The sequence below is a fragment of the Drosophila biarmipes genome, unplaced genomic scaffold, assembly GCF_025231255.1.
Source record: "Drosophila biarmipes strain raj3 unplaced genomic scaffold, RU_DBia_V1.1 ptg000015l, whole genome shotgun sequence".
NCBI classification, from domain to species: Eukaryota; Metazoa; Arthropoda; class Insecta; order Diptera; family Drosophilidae; genus Drosophila; species Drosophila biarmipes.
Window position 1 is genome coordinate 561,049 of NW_026114533.1, and position 27,821 is coordinate 588,869.

General features: G+C 34.0%; 1 protein-coding gene across 43 annotated transcripts in view; it reads right to left on the reverse strand.

The window, feature by feature from the left end:
• Positions 1-27,821, reverse strand: part of LOC108032711 (meiosis regulator and mRNA stability factor 1) — a 430,692-nt gene that overhangs the window by 300,196 nt on the left and 102,675 nt on the right. For 7 of the 43 annotated variants that reach the window (XM_050890067.1, XM_050890068.1, XM_050890065.1 and 4 more), the window contains one exon: positions 11,919-12,024. The exons of the other annotated variants lie outside the window; for them this stretch is intronic. The gene's annotated coding sequence lies outside the window, so the exon portion shown is untranslated. The remainder of the gene's footprint in view (positions 1-11,918; positions 12,025-27,821) is intronic. 43 annotated transcript variants of the gene reach the window in all.

Sequence of the window (27,821 nt, forward strand, 5' to 3'; positions counted from 1 at the left end):
ATAGCCCTTTAATAGGGCTATTTAATCTTGTATAAACATAACATACGAATTATCTATGTTTGGGTCGCGGTTCTGCTACGAGACATAATTTCGGCGGCACGAACATACAGAATTTTGGAGATAGTCGCATTGTTAACGTAGCGAGAAAAATGTCTTTGATACGTATTTGCAACATTATTTAAAAATGATAACAAATAAATAATTAATGGCAAACTTATTGAGATCCCAGGACAAAATATTTAGGACTGATTGGAGGATCCCTGCATGCATTTTCTATCGCGGAAGACACTTCTAAGTGACTTCTAGAAGATAAAAACTATCGTCCGCGATATCGCATTCGGATCGCGGAAGTCACTCCTGTCGGGAAGAAATATACCACTTCGGCGACACTTCGGGAAGTCACTTCGGCGACTCTTCTTGAAGTGATTGTCCATGTCCCACGTGTGCCGGCCGATTCTCATCTGTAAATTTCTTATATTTAGGTACAACAAAGGAAAACATTGAAGGTCTGTCTCCGAAAAAGAAACGACAATCATAATGTGTGTGGCAGCACTTTAAGAAAACCGAGGACAAGGCAAAGGCCATCTGCATTCACTGTAGAAAAACGTTAAAAACGACTGGAAACGCAACTAACCCATTGGAACACCTTCAACGGATTCATCCTAACTATAGTGTTGCTGAAAAAGATAATTAGTCACCTAGGTTGGATAGTTTCATGCATCAGACAAACGGGAGATCCCAATAAAAGAGAAAAAAACCATTATTGTCGTTTTTCTGGAAGGCACGCGCGTTCATTTAATACATGGCCCGATGTAGAGAAAAGCCTTTCGCTCGTAGATGAACTAGCTGGAATCGCCAGAATGGTTCTAGCTAATTTGGGAAGGTATTTTAATTTCCTTGCATTTCTCCAAAATTCTAAAATATTTGTACCAGGAGCTACTGGATAGGCCAAATATTTTTCCAGCTCTACGTCTATATCGTTTTTCTCAACTTTTCTTTTTTTTTTTTACATAACTTAAATCTAATAACTTAAATTACTTGGGCTTGTGTTATTAGTTACGTCATCAAAGCTTTTTTCACAATCTCCTACAAATTCGGAGAGCATTGCTTTTACTGTAGCTATCACATTTTCCTTTTTTTCCTTTGAGAGGAAATTCACCTCTCTATAAGGAGGGTTCAAGAAAAGTCCAACCAAATGAGCGATTGCCGGAAGAAATCTGACTTCTAATGCGCCTAAGGTCAAGGTTTTAAATTCACTTATTATTTGGGAATCAAGTGTGCTAGTTCTGCAAAGTTTACATCATTTTTCAGACCACAATGCAAATATTTGCATTGTTGGTTCCTTGTCACAGCTAAGTGCTTCCGAGCAGTCCTTAAATGGTTTTAAGAAGCATAAAATGTTTTCAAGTAATGAGAAATCTAAATTACTAATTCGCTGTAGCTCATATTTTTTAAGTAAAAGAGTTTTTATTTCCTCTTTAACATCAAATCTACTCAAGAGCATAAAAAATGTAAAGTTCCAGCGTGTTTTAACTTGCTGTTTCAGCGTTTTTGAGAGCTTACTGTTAAGCTGGGAATGTTTAAAATATTTAACTAATGATTTGCAACAATCTATTGAAGCCTTCCCTTCCGCAATAGGATTTTTTTCAATGACGTCATCCATGACAAGGTTCAGATTGTGACAAGCACAAGATAGGCGCTTGAAGCTTTTAAATGCCGCAACGACATTTGCACCATTGTCCGTAACGAACACAGCTCGGTCAATAATTTCAAGTGTGTTGAAATCCTGCGAAATATCCTGAACATTTTTGAGAATATTATCTCCAGTTTTCTTCTCGTCCTCATAAGTAAATTAAATGCTTCGTAAAAATTATAAAAATAAATATGTAAATATGTGTGAATGAACATCGTAAACACAAATACTCGTATATTATAAAAATTGATTTATTTTAGTACCTAAAAGAGCGACGTTCAGTCAGAAGCATTCATCCACATAGTAGGCAGTTAGCGATATAAAATTTCGCTGGGTGTAGTCGTCACTCCACATGTCGGTCGCGTGTGCCAGTTGTTGATCTTTCAAACTTATAATATGTTGAGTCTTCAACGTTTCGTACTCCTTTTCCATGATGCTTAACACTTTACGGGATATGACCAAATCATCAAAAGCTTGCCTTCCAAATTCGGCTCCTATGTTGAGAAGCGCTTGGCTATATTCACGGAAGCCGCTACCAATTCACAAAAAAAAGTCACTCAATGAATGCAATGGGAATAGAACTTACCTTCGGTAATATTGAAAGGGTGCAAGTCTTTTGCAACTAAGGCTAGCTGCTTTCGAGCTAACGAATCTCGGACTCGCGTCGAAACAACTTTTTTTGGCGAACATGTCCAATTTGGGCTGTGTCTTAAGCAGGGACTGAAGAGAACCGGTACCAAAATCGGAACCGGAACCCTTTCCGTTTTACGGAACCGGAATCGAAACGAAACCGAAATTTTAATTTTCGATGGAACCGGAACTGGAACCGGAACCGATTATTTGGCATACTGGGAACCGAAACCGGAACCGAAACCGATATTCTTTTTTTGAGAATGAGTCTCGGATTTTAAATCATAAATGATAAATGATGATATATACATATGTTGTCGCAATTACTTTTCTACACGATTATACATTGAAAAAAAAAATTAAACCGGAACCGATTCGTAATATTTTTTAGGAACCGGAACCGAAACCGGAATCGTTTTGCGATTTTTCTTAGGAACCGAAACTGGAACCGGAACCGCTAACAGATTTTTTTAGGAACCGAAACCGGAATCGGAACCGGTATTCCAATCGGTTTCAGTCCCTGGTCTTAAGGGCGTCTTGTTGTGGCATGCACTTATGGCGGCTGAGGGTGCCCGTGCCTTGTTTCGAATTATGCACCAGCACATGCTTACAGCTCCGACAGCACACAAAATCGACGATATTGTCATTATAATAAACACAGTCGAAAAGCTTCCACACATCACTCCTACCATTTTCATTTTGTATAAGCTTTACACATTCACTTTTTTTTATTAACAGCGTCCTGAATGGTTTGTCGCGACATATTTTATTTTTCAAATTTTATATGAATTTTACAATAGGACGCCAAATTTTAAATAGTGGCGTGCAAACAAGTAAAATATTGTTTAAGCAAATCGATAGTAACATCAATAAGCAATTAAAATACGATAAATGGCGGTTGTAATTCGAGAATACAAAAAAATAGCGCGGTCAAATCAAAATTGTTTTAAGGCCTATTTCTGGTTTTTACGGGCCGGGCCGTTTTGCAAAGGCCCGGGTTGGCACGAAGCCCGCACGAATCTTAATTTTAAGGCCCGGGACCGCTCCGGGCCTGTGTGAGCCCGTGGGCCACGAAAAAAAGCCCGGCCCGTGCCCACCTCTAGTCGGAACCATCCGGATCGGACAACTATATCTTATAGCTCCCATAAGAACTATCGGGGAAAAAATTTAAAAAAAATGATATCTTTGGTGTTTTTTAACATACACCTTTCTAAGCTTGGATATAACATTTTTAAATTAGTTCTGAATTTCGAAATAAATTTTATCAAGATCGGATGACTATATCATATAGCTGTCATAGGAACGATCGGGAAGTTGGTGGGAAAATAATATATAACAAATTGTAGCTTTGGTGCTTTTTAACATATAACCGTCTAAGCTTGGAATAACATTTTTGAATTAGTTCTGAATTTCGAATTAAATTTTATCAAAATCGGACGACTATATCATATAGCTGTCATAGGAACAATCGGGAAACTAGTGGGAAAATTATATGAAAAAATTATTTACTAAAGTTTATTATTTCTTATAACTGCAAGGGTATACAAAACTTGTAAGTTTTTATTATGGGATGAAATAAACTATTATTTGTAAGTTTAATTTTAAAAAGATTTATGGAATTTGTACTAAAATGCCAAAAATTAATATTCTTTTACTAAAAATAAAACTTACAAATTTATTCGTGTCTCATTCTATTTTGAAAACAATTTTCCTAATTCTAGTTTAATAGTAATTTTCTATTTTTCCGAGTAAAGTGAAAAATTCTTAACTTAAGGCGTGGGATCCGGCCCTTAAAGTATTAAATGATTTTAGAGTCGCTTCGAAAAGCCACCTATGTGAGAAGAGTGATGGGTTGCTGGAAATTGCAGTTATGCGTTCGTTGGCATTCCGATTTTTATTAAACCGAATTCGAAATTCTTAAAAATATAAAAAATTGTATTTCCCATATTAAAAGATAATATGTCAAAAAGCCCCAAAGCTATAATTTGTTTCATTTTATTTTCCAACCAAAATATAGTTATCCGATTTTGATAAAATTTAATTCGAAATGCAGAACTAATTAAAAAATGTTTTTTTCAAGCGTAGGAGGCTATATTTAAAAAAACACCAAAGATTTCATTTTTTTTTAAATTATTTCCTTTATGTAGTTCCTATGGGAGCTTTAAAATATAGTTGTCCGATCCGACTGGTTCCGACTTATATACTACCTACAATAGAAAAAAGACTTTTGGTTTAGAGACTAGTTTGCGTAGAAACGGACGGACAGACGGACATGGCTAGATCAATTCGTCTAGTGACGCTGATCAAGAGTATATATACTTTATGGGGTCGGAAACGTCTCCTTCACTGCATTGCAAACTTCTGACTGAAATCATTATACCCTCTGCAAGGGTATAAAAATAAGGGTATTTGTTTAAAAAATATTTGTTTTGCTTGTATACTTTTATATTTACCTTTTCAAACTGTTTAAAACCCTTTAAGGGATTTCATTACGCCACTTTCGGGTAACGGAACCAGATTTTTCTGAGTTATGTTATAAAACCTATATTAAATCTCAAAAAGGAATGTGTTCTTTAAACGTGGATCAACGCACAAAATATTCAAATTAAGGAAGTACTTACCTGTCTGGAGTTTTTTTTTTTAAATATCACTTTTATTAATAAATTAAAATATTTCGCAGCGCACAATTTAAACAGCCGCTGCTTCTCTTTTCATAACTTAAACAGATTCTTCTCCTTTTGGTTTTTTCTGAACATAACGGAGAAACGCAAAACAAAAGTTCCGGACGAAGGTTGCTCTCTGAGAGCCGCGGCAGACAGATTATAAGACACGAAAAAGAGAGGTAAATATCCGAAGATCTGCCTCTATTTTTAGCATACAGTTGTAGGCAGAAAAAAAACATAAAAGGCTTTGTCCCGGCGATTGGACTGCAGAACTGAAGGGCTGTTAATGCGAATTTGGCCATCGTTGTTAATAAATGGCTTTAGGGACTGAGCGAGCTTTTGGAGGAAATTACCTTGTTTATTTATAAGCGAGTGTATTCCTCTGGGTAAAGCATTTACTGAGCATCGATGACAAGTCGTGTTTTAGAGAGTTTATTAAGTGCATTCATGTTAACAGCAGTGCGTCTATGCCGTGGGTGCCAACCTTAAATGCGAGTTTTGGCTCTTAGGGCTCGAGAATACGGGCTTTCGTTATATGGCAGATTTAAGTTAACTTAACGGCTGTCGATGAGAATTTGGGCATCGTTGTCAATTAATGGCTTTAGCGGGCTGAGCGAGCTTTTAGAGGAAATCATAGGGAATAAAGTTAGTAGCTTTGCTTGCATTGTTATTGGCGTTAGCCTGCCACGTCGAACATCTTCGAACAGTATGATAAAATGCTACGTTTCGTATAAGAAACATAAAAAACTTAATGCCCAACGTGTGGGTAACCCTGGAGATAGACTCTTTGATGAAATTGTCATTGAATAAGTATGTCACATGTCATGATTTGATTTTTTCTGAGTAGAAATCCATCAAATTGCAGTGCCATTCCAATTTAGATTGGGCTTTTAAGTCACCATCAAGTATATGGTCGCCGCGGAGAGTAAAATTTTGGATGCTAATGGGCTCTGATAGCTAAATATGGTACACAGTTATCTCCAAAAGTTGAGCTTGAAATCTTTTAAAATGACACTGCCCCCTGGTCTTAAGAAAATGCGTAAAAAAGCTCTATCGTCGGGGTGCACAAAAATTTTGGCGGTACATATTTTCAATGTCCCCGTAGAACACATTCTTGTATAATCGTCCATACTTTGTTCTATTGCGATTCAAGAGACTCATTTTTGGATAGAGTATTTTGCAAGCGATGATATTAAGACATAGCAATGACCCGAATTTAAAAGGGACACGGACCATATTGCGTCCTACAGTCGGCTATCAGCAGTCGTTTGGTCGTATCGGAGAAAATTTTAATTGTTTGGGACGGATATCTCTTCCACTTCCCAAAATTTTTTAAGGAGATTACCGAGGTTTTTAGAATTATCATCTTTGCAAGTGAAAATTGTGCCAGCATTGGATGTAGAATCTCGCCTAAAAAGTCACTTAAGATCCAGCCGAATATGTTGCACTGAGCGAGTAGGTTTTGAGAGGAGTGGAGAAGAGGAGGAGTTGCCCTTCACAAAGATTTTAGGGGCAATATCATTTCCAATTATAAGTTCAATTCAGACAGACTTGTGAGCTTCTCGATTGCAATCGCATCTACTGCAATTTCTTTATTTCTAACAAGTTTTCCTTCTATTCTATTTAAGTGCGCGTAACTTAAGTCTGCGTTGTGACTTTTTTGTGATAAAGGTGCGCTGGGACCCTTGATTGATCTGGGCTCGGAGATAGAACAGTTCTCCTTTATGAAATACCTGGACTAACGCCGTAGAGAAAATAACATTCTTTACACACCATCGTGGTGTGTGCTATTGCTCACGACTTCGATGAAAGGCGTTCCAGCACTTACAAGGTGAGTTCCAAAGTAAACCGGACTCTTTTAATCTATCGCCCTCTAGTGGCGCCATCTATATGTTAACGTGGTGTTTTCAATATGATCCCGAAACGAAACGCCAGAGTGCTGAATGGAAGGTGCCGGACGAGCCGAAACCCAATAAATCGCACCTGGAGAAGTCAAAAGTGAAGACAATGCTGATTTGTTTTTATGATTCCAAGGGTATTGTCTACAAAGAATTTGTTCTACCCGGCCAAAACGTTAATGCGGTATTCTACCTTGGAGTTCTGAAGCGTTTGGTGCGCCGTGTTCGACGTCGCAATGGAAGTTGGCGTTTGGACAAAATGCTCGATATTCCCTTGTCATCTTCTTTAAAAACTTTACCCATGGGAAAAAGTTTTTTTTTTAACTGAGTATCTACTAACAATCGTTTAATTTCGAAATGCTTGGAAAAGACGTTCCAGGCGGGAACAAAGTTTCATGGCACAGGAAAAACTGTTAGACGAATGTGCCAGCTTACCCTCGGGGTTTATTTCATAAATGATATAATTTTTGAAAGGATATGAGCTTGGGACTATTGTTATAAACAGCAGTAAACATGTCCCTAAAGTCATGCCAATCTTCGTAGTAACCACTTACTTACGCAACCTCGAGGGGACCGTGTTATGGCAAGTAATGCACGGGGTGATAAATGAGTAGCTGGATATTTTAAGAGGATTTTTTCTCTATAAAATCGAATCGGAGAAAACAAATTTTTGGTGAAAAGACAAACAAAAAAAAACAGATGTGAAAGGTAAATGCGAATTAGAACCAACCAGAATCTGGACGGTTCTTTGTCCTAGTAGTGTTAGGCCAGAGAATTATTGGAACAAGCTAAATGCGTTTGTATACTCAATTGTTGTAATGTAATGTAATATGTTATGTATAACTGTATAGAGTTCCAGAGCTTGATCAAGGCAAAGTAGGGTTACTTGACTCCGTCAGTTTCTGAAGTGATTTGGGGTTTTTATAAAAGCCAGGTGCATTATAGATCTTAGCAGACAAGGAAGGATAATGTCTTGGCATTGGTTATGTTTAAATACAAAATTAGGCCGATTACTTTATATACCCGTTACTCATAGAATAAAAGCGTATACTAGATTCGTCAGAAAGCATGTAACAGGTTGAAGCGTTTCCGACCCCAGGTCGAGGCTCTCGACTATAGCGTTCTTCCTTGTTTTATATGCGATGCTATTGCTTCTTTCCAGACACTTATATTTTTGAAATTTTACTCTAGCACTAGGCTGTATATCTGCTTGACAAGATTTCTTATTATTATTAATGACATTTTCATAAGCAATATGTGACTTACAACTTTAACCATCTACATTATTAATATGTATGTCCTCCTTAACTACAGCTTCAGATTTTACCATTTGTTTAAAAAAAAAAAACAACATCTTTTGCTGTTACAGTATTAATTTTACAACATATTACACTCCCACCCAGTTGACTCATACAAGTTGGTATACTTCCATAAGTTCTCTTCAAACTTTCTTTTCAATAATAATTTATGAACATATGCATTGGATCTAAAAAGTTTTAAATATTATAAGCTTGTTTCTTTGTCATGCCAAGTTTTATATGGTGCTTAATCGTTAAGTGCATTATTTGAACTATATTTATCAAATAAATTTTTGTTATTACAGCTTCACCCCAACAAGTTTTATGTAGGTTAGATAGTATATCTACCATTTTTTCAGTTATAGAGCCGGATACACCATTCTGCTGAGGTGAGTGTGGAATTGTTAAATGGTAAAGATGCCTTTTTCAACACGAAATTCTGGAATTTCATTTAATAAATATTCCATTAGCTATTTACAGATAATTTATTTATTAGTACATTTATTTATTACGTCACTTTGTAAAATAAAATTCCTAAAGTCAAAACGAGTCCAAGTTTTGTTTTCTCTAAAGCAGAAATATCTAAATGGATTAATATATCTGCACATTATTATATTCAAATAAATTATTGTTTTTAAATTTAATAATTTTCACTGCCTTATACGCACTATTCGTCATGCCAAGTTATAATTGATTTTATTTGATACTTATGCCTTTTCATGTATTATTTATTATTTCATTTTTATTTTTAAAACCAGCACTTTCCATCTTTTTGACAAAAATTAGGTTATAACATATATCAGGACAAAAAATTACATCGTTACAACGTTGGCAAAAAGTATCGGGTAGCAATTTTTTTTATCTTATATTTTCATATATTGAGCATAAGTTATTTGTGACACCACTTTTATAGTAAAAGAAACAATTAAATATTCAGTAATTATATTGTTGGCTATGTTGGCCAACATCCATATTTTTCTTATCAGTTTCATCAATTACTTTAATCGAATCATGCTCGAAATTGGCAAATTACATAAATCAAATTTCAATAAAGCAAAGTTAAAGTTAGTATAAAAAATCTTTGTGGATAACAAAAGATAACGTAATGTTAACGAAACACAATTTTTAGAGTTAAGTAATGAATATCATGGTTTGACATCAATAAAGTATCAGAGACTAATCGAAAAATATATTTTAGAAAACGTTGAGTTGTTGGATTTTAATTATTTTATAAATCTGTTGAACTGAAAATGTTTTATTATGATCAAGGCTCTGGAAAATATAAACCTGTGAATTTCAACGCGTGAGGGTCCACTTTTAATACTTTGCTGAGTTTACACATACCTGTATCCATGTAATGTAAATTATTCATTTAAATATACCGGTTTTGACCCACATCTTCTACGAAAGAAAGTAGAAAAACAGTTGTTCCCAAGTATTTTTACAACAGGTGCCTGTAGATTTAATGTGTAACACAATGTGTACCACTTGATTGTGAATTATCTAGATTTGCTGAGAGTAGATTTCTCATAATAACCCTGTAAGATGTGGGATTTATTTCTTAGCAAAACGTATAATGTCGAGGGAAATTGGTTTTTTCGCTTCCTAATTTATTTTCCACTAATATCGGACATAAGAAAAAAACCATAACCCTATTTATTTTTCTGTGGTGACGTTTCTTCTTCTTCTCCTCCATGTCTTCTTAAGCCATTCTTGCATTATAAATAGTTTTTGCAATTGCTGCACTACCGCTTTCTAAATTACCAAGAGGTCTTGAGGGCTGGTTTGGGTAAATTAATTACAAGATGAATTTGAGCCTTTTTCTTAAAACCTTTCTAAGAACAATGTATGCTGCTGTTTTTTAGCCAAGACTGCTACTTAACCAGATTTTGTCAATCAACGTGGACTCGGACATATGTCGTTCACTTAATGCCATGTTTTGGGCTCTTTGCAGGCATTATGCAATGGGTTTATTTCTTGATCACCGCGTTCCAAATCTTTCTGTATGTTTGTATCACCACCGTGTTTAAAATTTAAAATACAAATGAAGCAATTTTAAAAAGTTTAACCATTTTATTGATGTTTAATAATCAAAGATTTCAAGACTACATAAGATCTTGTTTTTGTATGGCTCCACATAAAAACATCGATTCTTTTTATTTATGTCAAATATATAATCATATGCCGAAACATTTGATTCGTCACAATGCCAACTTTATTACAATGTTTAAGCAATATGATTTTTATATGCGTCAAATATGTCGGGATGATTGTAACACTGATGTGAATTATAAAATTTTTGTGAAAATTTGTCAAAAGTGTTGGGAGGATAAGCATGGATTCTTATTAATTACCAAGGATGATGAAATGGATTGCGGAAAGTACAGAAAATTATTAGATCTAATTATTATGATAGGGAGTAAAATAAAAAAAAACCTGAATTAGATAACTACGATATCACTATATTTCAATATTTCTAGATCACTTACGATAGTGGAAATCTTTGAGTGGAAATAGTTTTTTATTTTATTCGGAATTCAGAACTAATTAAAAAATTTTATTTCCAAGCTTAGAAGGTTATAAGTTAAAAAACACTGAAGATATAATTTTTTCATATAATCTTACCACTTATTTTCTGATTACAAATAAATTTTTGTTATTACAGCTTCACCCCAACAAGTTTTCTGTAGGTTAGATAGTATATCTACCATTTTTTCAGTTATAGAGCCGGATACACCATTCTGCTGAGGTGAGTGTGGAATTGTTAAATGGTAAAGATGCCTTTTTCAACACGAAATTCTGGAATTTCATTTGATAAATATTCCATTAGCTATTTACAGATAATTTATTTATTAGTACTTTTATTTATTTTGTCACTTTGTAAAATAAAATTCCTAAAGTCAAAAGGAGTACTAGTTTTGTTTTCTCTAAAGCAGAAATATCTAAATGGATTAATATATCTGCAAATTATTATATTCAAATAAATTATTGTTTTTAAATTTAATAATTTTCACTGCCTTATACGCACTATTCGTCATGCCAAGTTATAATTGATTTTTTTTGATACTTATGCCTTTTCATGTATTATTTATTATTTCATTTTTATTTTTAAAACCAGCACTTTCCATCTTTTTGACAAAAATTAGGTTATAACATATATCAGGACAAAAAATTACATCGTTACAACGTTGGCAAAAAGTATCGGGTAGCAATTTTTTTTATCTTATATTTTCATATATTGAGTTATTTGAGTTATTTGTGACACAACTTTTATAGTAAAAGAAACAATTAAATATTCAGTAATTATATTGTTGGCTATGTTGGCCAACATCCATATTTTTCTTATCAGTTTCATCAATTACTTTAATCGAATCATGCTCGAAATTGGCAAATTACATAAAGCAAATATCAATAAAGCAAAGTTAAAGTTAAAAAAGATAAAAAATCTTTGTGGATAACAAAAGATAACGTAATGTTAACGAAACACAATTTTTAGAGTTAAGTAATGAAGATCATGGTTTGACATTAATAAAGCATCAGAGACTAATCGAAAAATATATTTTAGGAAACGTTGAGTTGTTGGATTTTAATTATTTTATAAATCTGTTGAACTGAAAATGTTTTATTATTTTAATTCAACATTGTATAAAAATATAATTATAAAATATTTAAGTTGCATATCGTATATACAGTTGTATATGGTATATATGTTTATCTTTATCTTCTGCATCCATACCCGTATCGGTCTTTCCTGTATACTCGTATATTGGTAATGGTATCGTCTCTTCCTCTTCACTCTTTTCCGTCTCCTCTTTCTCTTTTTCTACATATTTTATATATATCTGTGAAAAGAATTCGTTATATGAATTACTTTCATCGGAAGACCTTCGGGAAATTATATTTATAGACTGGAGATTTTTCTCGTTGGTTGTAAAGTCGAACTTTTTCTCATCATTGTCGTATTTTGTAATTTTATTTAATTCACTTTTACCTTTTTGCTATCTCTTACATTAGATATATATTTTTTTGTTTTATTTTCCTTAAAAAGTTCATGTAAGGGTTCGGTAATGGGTTTAAAAAATTGCCCCCATTGTAAATTCTTATGATTTTTAATTGTTAGAGATCTTCGAATTTTGTACTTATTGTTATATTCTTAAAATCTAAAATTGTTAAAGATTTTTGGCTTATTTCTAAATACAAATTGTCATTACTTTTACGAATATTAAATGTTTTCAATCAACCATCTGGTTGATAATGTCATCCTGAAGAGAGGGGTACCTTACCGTTATGTACAGAAGGTGCACTTCCAATTTGAGAGCAAAAGATTCTCCAACCTTTGTTGTTTCGCGCTCCACCTTGAGGATCGGGAATCTTACATTTACAGGTATCCTTGTCTTCGATATCAGGGTCTTTTTATTAGATTTGCTGAGTTCATCTGGTTTTTCTGATTCATGATGATGGTTGAGCTTTTTTGATTTGATTCAGTTATTACAAGTTGTATTTAGCTTTTACTTGATTGCTTAGACTTGGTTTTGCACGGCAACTATCTGTATTGACTTGTACTCTACTTGTTCAGTTTCTGTACAGTATTTGTTTTAGATAGTAACTAACTGCTACCAGCTGTTCCAGTCTATTGTTAAGAATTATCAAAGCTCTTGTCCACTAGACGACGTTCGATGTTAAGTAAAAACTTAGACTGTGAATTTCAACGCGTGAGGGTCCACTTTTAATACTTTGCTGAGTTTACACATACCTGTACCCATGTAATGTAAATTATCCATTTAAATATACCGGTTTTGACCCACATCTTCTACGAAAGAAAGTAGAAAAACAGTTGTTCCCAAGTATTTTTACAACAGGTGCCTGTAGATTTAATGTGTAACACAATGTGTACCACTTGATTGTGAATTATCTAGATTTACTGAGAGTAGGTTTCTCATAATAACCCTCTAAGATGTGGGATTTATTTCTTAGCAAAACGTATAATGTCGAGGGAAATTGGTTTTTTCGCTTCCTAATTTATTTTCCACTACTATCGGACTTAAGAAAAAAACCATAACCCTTTTTATTTTTCTGTGGTGACGTTTCTTCTTCTTATCCTCCATATCTTCTTAAGCCATTCTTGCATTATAAATAGTTTTTGCAATTGCTGCACTACCGCTTTCTAAATTACCAAGAGGTCTTGAGGGCTGGTTTGGGTAAATTAATTACAAGATGAATTTGAGCCTTTTTCTTAAAACCAGATTTTGTCAATCAACGTGGACTCGGACCTATGTCGTTCACTTAATGCCATGTTTTGGGCTCTTTGCAGGCATTATGCAATGGGTTTATTTCTTGATTACCGCGATCCAAACCTTTCTGTATGTTTGTATCACCACCGTGTTTAAAATTTAAAATACAAATGAAGCAATCTTAAAAACGTTTAACCATTTTATTGATGTTTAATAATCAAAGATTTCTCATTAAATGGAGTACATTAAATGTTTGTATATTTTCAAAAAGTTTATATCAACTTAAATATGATCACTTGAAAAAAGTAATCAAACCGATTAAAGAAATGGGATATCATACATTCTCCCATAATGATGGAGTACTAGATCACAGTGAAACCAAAAAAAATTCCATAATGACATTCGATGACGTTGCTTTTGAAAAGCAAGACAACATAAGATCTTGTTTTTGTATGGCTCCACATAAAAACATCGATTATTTTTATTTTTGTCAAATATATAATCATATGCCGAAACATTTGATTCGTCACAATGCCAACTTTATTACAATGTTTAAGCAATATGATTTTTATATGCGTCAAATATGTCGGGATGATTGTAACACTGATGTGAATTATAAAATTTTTGTGAAAATTTGTCAAAAGTGTTGGGAGGATAAGCATGGATTCTTATTAATTACCAAGGATGATGAAATGGATTGCGGAAAGTACAGAAAATTATTAGATCTAATTATTATGATAGGGAGTAAAATAAAAAAAAACCGTAGTTATCTACGATATCACTATATTTCAATATTTCTAGATCACTTACTATAGTGGAAATCTTTGAGTGGAAATAGTTTTTTTATTTTATTCGGAATTCAGAACTAATTAAAAAATTGTATTTCCAAGCTTAGAAGGTTATAAGTTAAAAAAACCGAAGATATAATTTTTTTATATAATTTTACCACTTATTTTCCGATTACAAATAAATTTTTGTTATTACAGCTTCACCCCAACAAGTTTTCTGTAGGTTAGATAGTATATCTACCATTTTTTCAGTTATAGAGCCGGATACACCATTCTGCTGAGGTGAGTGTGGAATTGTTAAATGGTAAAGATGCCTTTTTCAACACGAAATTCTGGAATTTCATTTAATAATATTCCATTAGCTATTTACAGATAATTTATTTATTAGTATTTTTATTTATTTTGTCACTTTGTAAAATAAAATTTCTAAAGTCAAAACGAGTCCAAGTTTTGTTTTCTCTAAAGCAGAAATATCTAAATGGATTAATATATCTGCAAATTATTATATTCAAATAAATTATTGTTTTTAAATTTAATAATTTTCACTGCCTTATACGCACTATTCGTCATGCCAAGTTATAATTGATTTTATTTGATACTTATGCCTTTTCATGTATTATTTTTTATTTCATTTTTATTTTTAAATCCAGCACTTTCCATCTTTTTGACAAAAATTAGGTTATAACATATATCAGGACAAAAAATTACATCGTTACAACGTTGGCAAAAAGTATCGGGTAGCAATTTTTTTTATCTTATATTTTCATATATTGAGCATAAGTTATTTGTGACACAACTTTTATAGTAAAAGAAACAATTAAATATTCAGTAATTATATTGTTGGCTATGTTGGCCAATATTCATATTTTTCTTAACAGTTTCATCAATTACTTAAATCGAATCATGCTCGAAATTGGCAAATTACATAAAGCAAATATCAATAAAGCAAAGTTAAAGTTAGTATAAAAAATCCTTGTGGATAACAAAAGATAACGTAATGTTAACGAAACACAATTTTTAGAGTTAAGTAATGAATATCATGGTTTGACATCAATAAAGCATCAGAGACTAATCGAAAAATATATTTTAGAAAACGTTGAGCTGTTGGATTTTAATTATTTTATAAATCTGTTGAACTGAAAATGTTTTATTATGATCAAGGCTCTGGAAAATATAAACAAAAAGTATTTTAAGTTTCTTAAAAGTATATTTATTATTTTAAATTGTAAATATAATTCAACATTGTATAAAAATATAATTATAAAAGATTTAAGTTGCATATCGTATATACAGGGATTATCTAAAGGTGGTGTAGGATTTCTACCGAAATCTGGTTTTTCTGATAGTTTTTTTTTTGCGGGCCTCAAGTACATAATACAATACATAATACAGAACAAATTGGGTTGCGGAGAAGTGAATGCGTCATAATTTATTTTTGTACTGATTTAATTGAGCATGAATCCGGGCTTATTCATGATTTGAGGTTACAAGGATATTTCTACAAATGGACAACATGGTTTATTTTCAGATTATAGGAAAATAGCCTAAATAAGCAATTGTATCTACCTAATGGTTTAAAGAGACGGACGTCAGCTAGATGAATATGGCTTATGACCTTTTATCATATGCGGATTTGCGCAGATATAGATATTAGCTAACTATTTATTTGGGTCAAAGTACCAATTAGCAACGAACAAATTTCTGCCAAGTCGTAATTGTACATACTCCGGCCGTTAAACTAATGTTAAACAATCGTTAATGTTGATCGTGAAGGTCCGGATTGAAAAACTGTCTCTATTTACAGGCGTGGTCTGCATTTAATTCGCCATTTTCTCATGAAATGAATTACAACAGTGATTATTTAATTGATTAATGTTATTTCCAGGTTCTGCAATTATATTGGAGATTCCGTCTAAACGAACTGCAGATAATGTTAGCGTGGATCTTGTTGTAAAGATGTAGTGATTTTTGACATGTGCTCTTAGCCAGACTAACGGCATTTCTGCCTTTATTAATTTGCAAGAAGAATCCGTTTTATTATGAAACATCTGCATTGCGTAGCTAGTTTCTGAAGATAACTTTTCTTGTTTGGTGTAACATATAAAATCATCTTTCGCTGTCTCTTGACAAGCCTTCAAATCAATCTCTGACATTTCAATGAATTAATTTCGATGACTGTTGATTGCGATGTATGGGGTTTTAATTGCAAACATATTGATTCCATCTTTAACCATAAACGGAATTGGTGTCAATCTGTAGATATCCAAAGTCCTAGGAGATACAAAAGGCAAATTTACTTTGATGATAACATGTACCTTTATGATGGTTCCCTCTGCCCTCATCATCTGAAATGCCATTAATATATTATAAGGAGAGACTGGAAGCATTAGTCCAGCCTTATGATTTCTTGATTTCTTATCTGATCTAACTGATCCTTTAATTGTATTGGTGACAGCAACATCGGTCTTATTATGTTGTGCGGAATATCTGTTAAAACGTTTATGATCTCGGTTTGCATTATTTGCAAACTGTAGGCTTATAGAGAGAATCGCAAGTGTTGTGTACCATGAAAATTAAATCTACTTTCAGTACCAGTTTTTTCTCTATCTTTTTTAAACGCTTGGAATTCGCGATCTCATCTCTTTTAAAACATTAATTGTAGAATTAATCAAAGATATTTGATTTTTTAACAAAGTAAGCAAATGCTTCTTATTCGCTTTAACCTTTGTTATCGTTTGCACCATTTTATCAGCGTAAGTAGAGTCCAATACGTCAAAGAGACTACTGGCAATATTTCCAACGGCGTTGTTAGCTGAAGTGATCTTGCTAACAACATGTCTTCAGCTTGAAGATCCTCCTCGATGAATTTAAAATGTTGATACATGCTTGTACATGCCTTAGTTTCCTAAAATTGCTTGCACAAGTGTCCAATTTTCCTTGTGCACATTGAAAAGGTACTCAATAAGGTTCCTTCCAGAAAGGTTGTAAATTATAATAGACAGTTAAGGTACAATCCGTTTGCGCAAGTTGACTCGTTCCAATCCTTTCAAAGAATATTCCAGGTTTCGATGCAAATCGAGTAACGTTAATTGATTGTGCTGCTGCTAAGGGTGGTAGAAGAAGCATAACGACTAACGCCATTTCTAGCGAAGGCATTAGTGATTTCTTCGTACTTTTCGTCTGCGTCTCATCAGGTTAATTCTAATCTATATCTTTGGCAGCTGTATGCGTATGAACAGGCTCCTCTTCTGAGAATAGTGGGGCGACATGTTGAATCGTTTCAATATTCTTTAACTCGTTTTGACTTCTACAATTATGACCAAATTATCCTTGCCATAAATTGTATTAACTATTCGTCCCAATGGTCATTTCAGAACTGGAGTATTATCTTCCTTTATCAACACTAATGCTCCCTCCTTTACGTTCGCCGAGGATCTTCTTGTTGCAGGTAATCAGTTGACCATTAAGTCGAAAAACCATGCTTTAACTTGTCCCAATGCACTGTGGTCCAGAACCCGTTTTTTTTGGAATAAAGTCGAAAAATTGAGCTACAGGGTTCAAACTTTGCAGAATTGATTTTTATGGCATTCAAAATTTCTATACAAAAAATTGGGTCAGTGCGATCACGCCCACGCCTGCCGCCCCTGCAAACTGATTAAGAATAAGTATATATTATTTCCTGTTCTATTCAATTACTTACTTATTTTTTAAATGCAATTTTCTTCTTCATCCAATTCAATATTCAATTCAATATTATAATTATCCAGATCGTCGTCAGAATCGCACTGCAGATCATTCTCATTTTCTGCTGTGAACGGAAGGTCCAAAAGATTTAATACCTCTTTTGAGAAAGGTTTCTTTTAATTTTTTTTTCTCTTTCCCTTAAAGATACACTCGATAATAATGGATCCGAGGAATCTATAGCTCTGTGAAATATATCTCTCATAGTATTGAGACGACTATTTTTCCTTGAATGCGACAATCTATCTTTTTTGTTTATTTTGTTGCTTTAGAAGCATTTTCGCCTAAGCATCCTAGTGGAACTAAGCTCGAATTATTAATCTGGTAACCATGAACCAATATTTTATAAATTGTTGGTGACATCGGATACCAAGGGTAGCTTCGCAAATATAATAAAAAAGTTGTTTCACAAAATGAGCGAAATTTTTCCGAATTTATATAATGATTGAAAGAAATGGCGATTAAAATTGAGTGAAATTTATTTAAAAGATCTTCGTTGAAGTTGGTAATAGATGCTAGTAGCTTAGTATTGGCAAAAGCTCTCCTTGCCGTATTACCATCATTGGTATTGCCGCTTCCATTCTGCTTTGGCATGCTTATCCGAAGACCCATTTCGTTCCAAAACTTTTCTTGAACATATTTTTTCCGTTTGCTCATTTCAATCTTGTCATCACCTTTTATATGCCATTTCTTTAATTCAATTTTATATGAAATGTTTAAGACGAATTCTAAGAACCGGATCCAGGCATGCAATGGACTTACGCCGAACTGCAAAGCTCCAGGCTTTGGGACAAAATGTTTAGAATTAAAATCTTTTATTTCTAATATTTTTGTTGGAGTGACACCACAGATTGGACAACATTGAGTAGATGTAGTTGTAGTCAAAACGTTTAGCACTTTGCCATCAATAAGTGTCATATGCATTTCATAATTTACTGTTATATCACGATTTTTATTGAATTTATAAACAGATGGTTTTTCAAGCATGTAGTTATATTTGGGAAGCCGTTTATGAATATAACTATTAAAAATACTAATTTTTTTGTCTATTTCCTTTATTGTATTGGATTCCAAAGCGTTTTTATTAATTTTTGTGTATATCCAATCAGATACACATTGATTTTTGCGATTGCCGCTGCACCATATTTCAAAGAGTTCGCTGTGAGTAAACTCAAACGTGCCTATAAATTACCAAAATGCGAAAAAAGGGGGACGAACGGGGATGAGTTTTTGGTTTGTGGCTAAAGACAACACTCACAAGTACATTCTGGACCAATTAGTTGCTGTCAGCATGGAGCAGCTCATTAGTTATATTCCACGAAACACGGAGAACGCATGTTAGTTTTCTAAAAACATACACATAAATTGGACATTACACAACACTAAATACGTAGAACTACACATAAAATAACAATATACCTTAAATAGTGCATACCTTGAGGATTATTTTCCATATTTTAGTTTAATTTTTCGGACTAAATTAAACCGTGTGACACAACTCAAAGCAATTAAATATTTTGGCGCGAATTTCTATTCGGAAATCAGCTAATCGCAATCGCACGATATATATATTATATATAGTGCAATGATTGTGGCTGCTGAGATGGCTTACAATGCGCTTGTGCGGTTAATCGTTCTTTAATTAGAAAGTGACCCGGGAAGTGTCATTACATCACTTGATATCGGAACCAAGGGTCTTGAATTTATGATAGCTTCTATTTCCCTTATCACAGTCCGAACTATATTGTTCTAACTATCTTTTTAGATTATTCCAGCTCTTTAAATTTCACCATTGTCGTTGTGTCTGAAGATCTCCGGTTGAAGCGCATAATGTAAGTTATTAAATGAATTCCCGTGGTTTATACCATAAAGCCAATTGCGTGGTACCTACCAAGATTTCTGAGTTCTCCTGGGGAATAGCACGGCGTTCTGATTTTGCAGCAACAAATGCTAATGGCTTCTATTTCCATTATGACGGTTCCTAATTCTTCATAGGTCAGATCCGCTGTAGAAACATACTTTAGCGATAAATGTTTGGCGATTTTACGGCCTGAGAAGATAGAGAAAATAGCTTCTTCCAATTCCTGAAGCTTATTCGGTGCACCAACAAAATTCGTAGCGTTGTCGACATATAAATATTTTCCTTGTGGATTTTTTTAAAATATTAATTTGGCTATTGGATCATTAATATGACAATAGTTCAGAATGTTTTGCATCGAATGAAAGCGCAGATACTTCCAATCTGCCTCCAACTCAAATGAGATTATCCTTATCCAAGAAAGGCGTTAGGGCGCTGAGATTACTGCCTCGTCCGACTTCCCGGCATTTCTTTAATTCTTTGAATTCGGATCTAAAATCATTGTGCTGAATTAATAGGATAACTATCTGTCGGGATTGTTCCAGCTCTTTAAAATTCACCATTCTCGATGAGTCTGAAGATTTACTTTTGAAGTACATGATGCAGGCTACTATTCTTAGTAGTTTATCAAATGAACTCCGGTGGTTTATACCATTAAGCCAATTCAGACTTTGCGTGGTAGCTACCAAGATTTCTGAGTTCTCCTGGGGAACAGCACGGCGTTCTGATTTTGTCGCAACAAATGGTAATGGCCTTTTTGATGATAGACCATATAAAAACAGGGGACCATAGAACGAAAGACTGAAATTTGTAAATTTAGAAAAACTTATTCTTTTGGCGCTATGTCTGCAGCGTTGCTTTCCGATGGAACAGGGAGCCATTCCTTTTGCAACGATGCTTCTTAAATGGTGTTAATTCTAGTAGCCACAAATGTATCCTTTATTCTCTTTGGGATATATATCCCGGTCAACACAATTTCGGAATCTGCCCAAAAATATGTTGCAGTTCTTTGTAGCGACAATTGTTCATTTATGGTCGCTGTTAATTGAGCACCTAAAACTTATGCCTTTAATTCTAGTCTCGGAAGGCCAAACGCGACTTTGCACATAATAACTGTTACGGAATGCCTTCTATTGCTTTAAGCCGTAAACTAAAATCACCTTTTTTTGACTTTAGATGAAAGTTGATCCTTGCATTTGAAGTCTAAGATTTTCCACCAATGCCATTTATTTTAATTGCTCTTTCGAAAATGACATTATTTTTGGGATCCATAGTCAAGCAGGGGTCTGAATTCTGCCTTTTATATTTACTCGGACAGTCGCCACGAGAAAATAACAGGATTGCTTTTTACTCGCGGATGCTGCCGTGATGTATTGTATTTTTTGGTGCATTTAAATAAATACGAGTATGTCTTGGTTTAGACGTCATTAAAGACGTTCTGGGATTTTGTTTCTTACAAAAGAAACTGTTATATTGTGTTTTAGCTCCAAATGATGCACATGTATTTTTCTTCACCCTTTTCTGACCCAATGATTTCAAGTGAGAGAAACCTTTATTCAAGAAAGTTTAAAAATTTTCCTTGAATTTGAACGAATTGCTCATACAAGAGGTTTTGACGATCAAGCTTTTTCGTCAGAAGATAGAGTAGCTGTGGATCCCATTCGCCTATCTCTATGCCGATGTTATTGAGAGCATATAAGTGACTACGTCTTCTGTGCCAAATACTTGCTTCCAAGTTCGATTCCCTTTCAATGTCCTCTGCTGTGGATGCGAAGAATGTAACATCCGCTTACAAGAAAAACAACCGATTGTAGAATTCTGTCCTCAACTTGTTGCTTAATTTTATTAAAAACAAAAAAGGAAGTTTGTATTCCCTTGCAGCTATAAAAATAATCAATAATATTATTTAATTGAATTCGAAATTCTTAAAAATATAAAAATGTATATTCCCAATAATATAAGATAATATGTCAAAAAGCCCCAAAGCTATAATTTGTTTCATATTATTTCCCACCAATATTCGGATCGTTCCTATGACAGCTATATGATATAGTCGTACGATTTTAATAAAATTTAATTCGGAATTCGGAATTAATTAAATAATGTTATTTCCAAGCTTATAAGGTTATATTGTTTTTTGACATATAACCTTATAAGCTTGAAAATAACATTTTCAAGATATAATTTTTAATTCATGTTTTCCGACTAATTTTCCGATCGTTCCTATGGCAGATATATGATATAGTCATCCGATAATTCAAAATTCAAAACCAAATAAAAAATGGTTTTTCCAAGCGTAGAAGGTTATATGTTAAAAAACACCGAAGATATAATTTTCCTATATTATTTTACCACTAATTTTCCGTTTGTTCCTATAAGAGCTATATGATATAGTCGTACGATTTTAATAAAATTTAATTCGGAATTCGGAATTAATTAAATAATGTTATTTCCAAGCTTATAAGGTTATATTGTTTTTTGACATATAACCTTATAAGCTTGAAAATAACATTTTCAAGATATAATTTTTAATTCATGTTTTCCGACTAATTTTCCGATCGTTCCTATGGCAGATATATGATATAGTCATCCGATAATTCAAAATTCAAAACCAAATAAAAAATGGTTTTTCCAAGCGTAGAAGGTTATATGTTAAAAAACACCGAAGATATAATTTTCCTATATTATTTTACCACTAATTTTCCGTTTGTTCCTATAAGAGCTATATGATATAGTCGTCCGATTTTGATAAAATTTAATTCGAAATTCAGAACTAATTTTAAAATGTTATATCCAAGCTTAGAAAGGTATATGTTAAAAAACAAAAAAAAAATATATTTTTTTTTAAATTTTTCCCCGATAGTTCCTATTTGAGCTGTAAGATATCGGACACCGGCTGGTTCTGACTTATATACTACCTACAAAAGAAGGAAGACTTTTGGGAAGGTTTCAGCCCGATAGCTTCAAAATTGAGAGACTAGCTTGCGTAGAGACGGACGGACAGACAGTCATGGCTAGATCGACTCGTCTTGTGACGCTGATCAAGAATATACATACTTAATGGGGTTGGAAACGTCTCCTTCACTGCGTTGAAAACTTCTAACTGAAATCATTATATCCTCTGCAAGGGTGTAAAAATGCATTGTTAAAATAGTCGTGTTCTAACGTGACTCCTTTACGGAGATTATTTTTTTTGTTATCTCTGGAGTTACATTTATCTCACAGGGATTCAAAGTTAATAAACGTTCTCTGTAGTAGATAGATACATAGACTTTCTGTTGTCGGAGTCCCTTTTGTATTTCCCTTTTACATTCTGAATTTGCTCTCTTATAACTGTGCTGTTCGGTGTAATTTTAACTTTTTTTATATAATCCGATTATGAGGTTTTTTTTGTACTGATGTGCCTGATGACTGATGTCACACCGTTGGATATATATATATGTAAATTGGCTTTGAACAGATCGATCAGTAGAACAGCAGTTTATCTGGTTCAAATGGCCTGGTTGATAAGAACCTGTCATTTTCCAACGTAGATCTTAAAGTGTTTGATCTCCAATTTGATCGGACAATAACAGTCTTCAACGGTCAACAAGGCGACCACAAGACGGGCTGCGGAGAAGTGAATTCGTCAAGATTTCTTTCGTACTGATTTTATTGAGCATGGATCCGGTTTATAAACATGATTTGGGGTTACAAATGGACAACACGGTTTATTATTAGACTACAGGAAAATAGCATAAATAAGCAATAACATCTAGCAAATGTTGTGAAGACACGCCCGTCGGCTGAATAAATTTGGTTTATAACCTGTTTATCATAAGCGGATGTGCGCAGCTACCCAATGAACGGATTTCTGCTAAGTCGAAATCGTACAGCTGCTACAAGGCAACAACAAAGATGCGAGGAAATACAAAAAGGGACATCTGGAGAACGGCAGGAACACACAAGACTCGGAACCATGTTTTCAAGGAGACCGCGGGCGGCATAAGACGGGCATTCAGCAAAAGCAAAGCAAATCCAGTAGTGGCAAGCCCGGTTGCGAAATGCAGAGGAGGAGGAGCAGCTGTGGAAGGAGCCGGCATACCCACCCACACCGAGGTATTCGGCCAAGCCTTGTGTAACACTCCAAGATGTGGGCGAAGAACGGGATGCCTCGCCTTCGTGCTGGTCGTCGGAGGTTCCGATCAGTGATCGCCAATTTCTATTCGGAAATCAGCTAATCGCAATCGCACTTTTAAAAGCTCACAATAAGCTTTGGTGGCACATTTAAAGCTTTTAATTAACATTTTTATAATGTATGAAGAATTTACTTTAAGATAAAAACAAGAAAACAACGATATATATATTATATATAGTGCAATGATTGTGGCTGCTGAGATGGCTTACAATGCGCTTGTGCGGTTAATCGTTCTTTAATTAGAAAGTGACCCGGGAAGTGTCATTACATCACTTGATATCGGAACCAAGGGTCTTGAATTTATGATAGCTTCTATTTCCCTTATCACAGTCCGAACTATATTGTTCTAACTATCTTTTTAGATTATTCCAGCTCTTTAAATTTCACCATTGTCGTTGTGTCTGAAGATCTCCGGTTGAAGCGCATAATGTAAGTTATTAAATGAATTCCCGTGGTTTATACCATAAAGCCAATTGCGTGGTACCTACCAAGATTTCTGAGTTCTCCTGGGGAATAGCACGGCGTTCTGATTTTGCAGCAACAAATGCTAATGGCTTCTATTTCCATTATGACGGTTCCTAATTCTTCATAGGTCAGATCCGCTGTAGAAACATACTTTAGCGATAAATGTTTGGCGATTTTACGGCCTGAGAAGATAGAGAAAATAGCTTCTTCCAATTCCTGAAGCTTATTCGGTGCACCAACAAAATTCGTAGCGTTGTCGACATATAAATATTTTCCTTGTGGATTTTTTTAAAATATTAATTTGGCTATTGGATCATTAATATGACAATAGTTCAGAATGTTTTGCATCGAATGAAAGCGCAGATACTTCCAATCTGCCTCCAACTCAAATGAGATTATCCTTATCCAAGAAAGGCGTTAGGGCGCTGAGATTACTGCCTCGTCCGACTTCCCGGCATTTCTTTAATTCTTTGAATTCGGATCTAAAATCATTGTGCTGAATTAATAGGATAACTATCTGTCGGGATTGTTCCAGCTCTTTAAAATTCACCATTCTAGATGAGTCTGAAGATTTACTTTTGAAGTACATGATGCAGGCTACTATTCTTAGTAGTTTATCAAATGAACTCCGGTGGTTTATACCATTAAGCCAATTCAGACTTTGCGTGGTAGCTACCAAGATTTCTGAGTTCTCCTGGGGAACAACACGGCGTTCTGATTTTGCCGCAACAAATGGTAATGGCCTTTTTGATGATAGACCATATAAAAACAGGGGACCATAGAACGAAAGACTGAAATTTGTAAATTTAGAAAAACTTATTCCTTTGGCGCTATGTCTGCAGCGTTGCTTTCCGATGGAACAGGGAGCCATTCCTTTTGCAACGATGCTTCTTAAATCCTTTATTCTCTTTGGGATATATATCCCGGTCAACACAATTTCGGAATCTGCCCAAAAATATGTTGCAGTTCTTTGTAGCGACAATTGTTCATTTATGGTCGCTGTTAATTGAGCACCTAAAACTTATGCCTTTAATTCTAGTCTCGGAAGGCCAAACGCGACTTTGCACATAATAACTGTTACGGAATGCCTTCTATTGCTTTAAGCCGTAAACTAAAATCACCTTTTTTTGACTTTAGATGAAAGTTGATCCTTGCATTTGAAGTCTAAGATTTTCCACCAATGCCATTTATTTTAATTGCTCTTTCGAAAATGACATTAATTTTGGGATCCATAGTCAAGCATAGTTCTGCCTTTTATATTTACTCGGACAGTCGCCACGAGAAAATAACAGGATTGCTTTTTACTCGCGGATGCTGCCGTGATGTATTGTATTTTTTGGTGCATTTAAATAAATACGAGTATGTCTTGGTTTAGACGTCATTAAAGACGTTCTGGGATTTTGTTTCTTACAAAAGAGACTGTTATATTGTGTTTTAGCTCCAAATGATGCACATGTATTTTTCTTCACCCTTTTCTGACCCAATGATTTCAAGTGAGAGAAACCTTTATTCAAGAAAGTTTAAAAATTTTCCTTGAATTTGAACGAATTGCTCATACAAGAGGTTTTGACGATCAAGCTTTTTCGTCAGAAGATAGAGTAGCTGTGGATCCCATTCGCCTATCTCTATGCCGATGTTATTGAGAGCATATAAGTGACTACGTCTTCTGTGCCAAATACTTGCTTCCAAGTTCGATTCCCTTTCAATGTCCTCTGCTGTGGATGCGAAGAATGTAACATCCGCTTACAAGAAAAACAACCGATTGTAGAATTCTGTCCTCAACTTGTTGCTTAATTTTATTAAAAACAAAAAAGGAAGTTTGTATTCCCTTGCAGCTATAAAAATAATCAATAATATTATTTAATTGAATTCGAAATTCTTAAAAATATAAAAATGTATATTCCCAATAATATAAGATAATATGTCAAAAAGCCCCAAAGCTATAATTTGTTTCATATTATTTCCCACCAATATTCGGATCGTTCCTATGACAGCTATATGATATAGTCGTACGATTTTAATAAAATTTAATTCGGAATTCGGAATTAATTAAATAATGTTATTTCCAAGCTTATAAGGTTATATTGTTTTTTGACATATAACCTTATAAGCTTGAAAATAACATTTTCAAGATATAATTTTTAATTCATGTTTTCCGACTAATTTTCCGATCGTTCCTATGGCAGATATATGATATAGTCATCCGATAATTCAAAATTCAAAACCAAATAAAAAATGGTTTTTCCAAGCGTAGAAGGTTATATGTTAAAAAACACCGAAGATATAATTTTCCTATATTATTTTACCACTAATTTTCCGTTTGTTCCTATAAGAGCTATATGATATAGTCGTCCGATTTTGATAAAATTTAATTCGAAATTCAGAACTAATTTTAAAATGTTATATCCAAGCTTAGAAAGGTATATGTTAAAAAACAAAAAAAAAATATTTTTTTTTTTAAATTTTTCCCCGATAGTTCCTATTTGAGCTGTAAGATATCGGACACCGGCTGGTTCCGACTTATATACTACCTACAAAAGAAGGAAGACTTTTGGGAAGGTTTCAGCCCGATAGCTTCAAAACTGAGAGACTAGCTTGCGTAGAGACGGACGGACAGACAGTCATGGCTAGATCGACTCGTCTTGTGACGCTGATCAAGAATATACATACTTAATGGGGTTGGAAACGTCTCCTTCACTGCGTTGAAAACTTCTAACTGAAATCTTTATATCCTCTGCAAGGGTGTAAAAATGCATTGTTAAAATAGTCGTGTTCTAACGTGACTCCTTTACGGAGATTATTTTTTTTTGTTATCTCTGGAGTTACATTTATCTCACAGGGATTCAAAGTTAATAAACGTTCTCTGTAGTAGATAGATACATAGACTTTCTGTTGTCGGAGTCCCTTTTGTATTTCCCTTTTACATTCTGAATTTGCTCTCTTATAACTGTGCTGTTCGGTGTAATTTTAACTTTTTTTATATAATCCGATTATGAGGTTTTTTTTGTACTGATGTGCCTGATGACTGATGTCACTCGTTGGATATATATATATGTAAATTGGCTTTGAACAGATCGATCAGTAGAACAGCAGTTTATCTGGTTCAAATGGCCTGGTTGATAAGAACCTGTCATTTTCCAACGTAGATCTTAAAGTGTTTGATCTCCAATTTGATCGGACAATAACAGTCTTCAACGGTCAACAAGGCGACCACAAGACGGGCTGCGGAGAAGTGAATTCGTCAAGATTTCTTTCGTACTGATTTTATTGAGCATGGATCCGGTTTATAAACATGATTTGGGGTTACAAATGGACAACACGGTTTATTATTAGACTACAGGAAAATAGCATAAATAAGCAATAACATCTAGCAAATGTT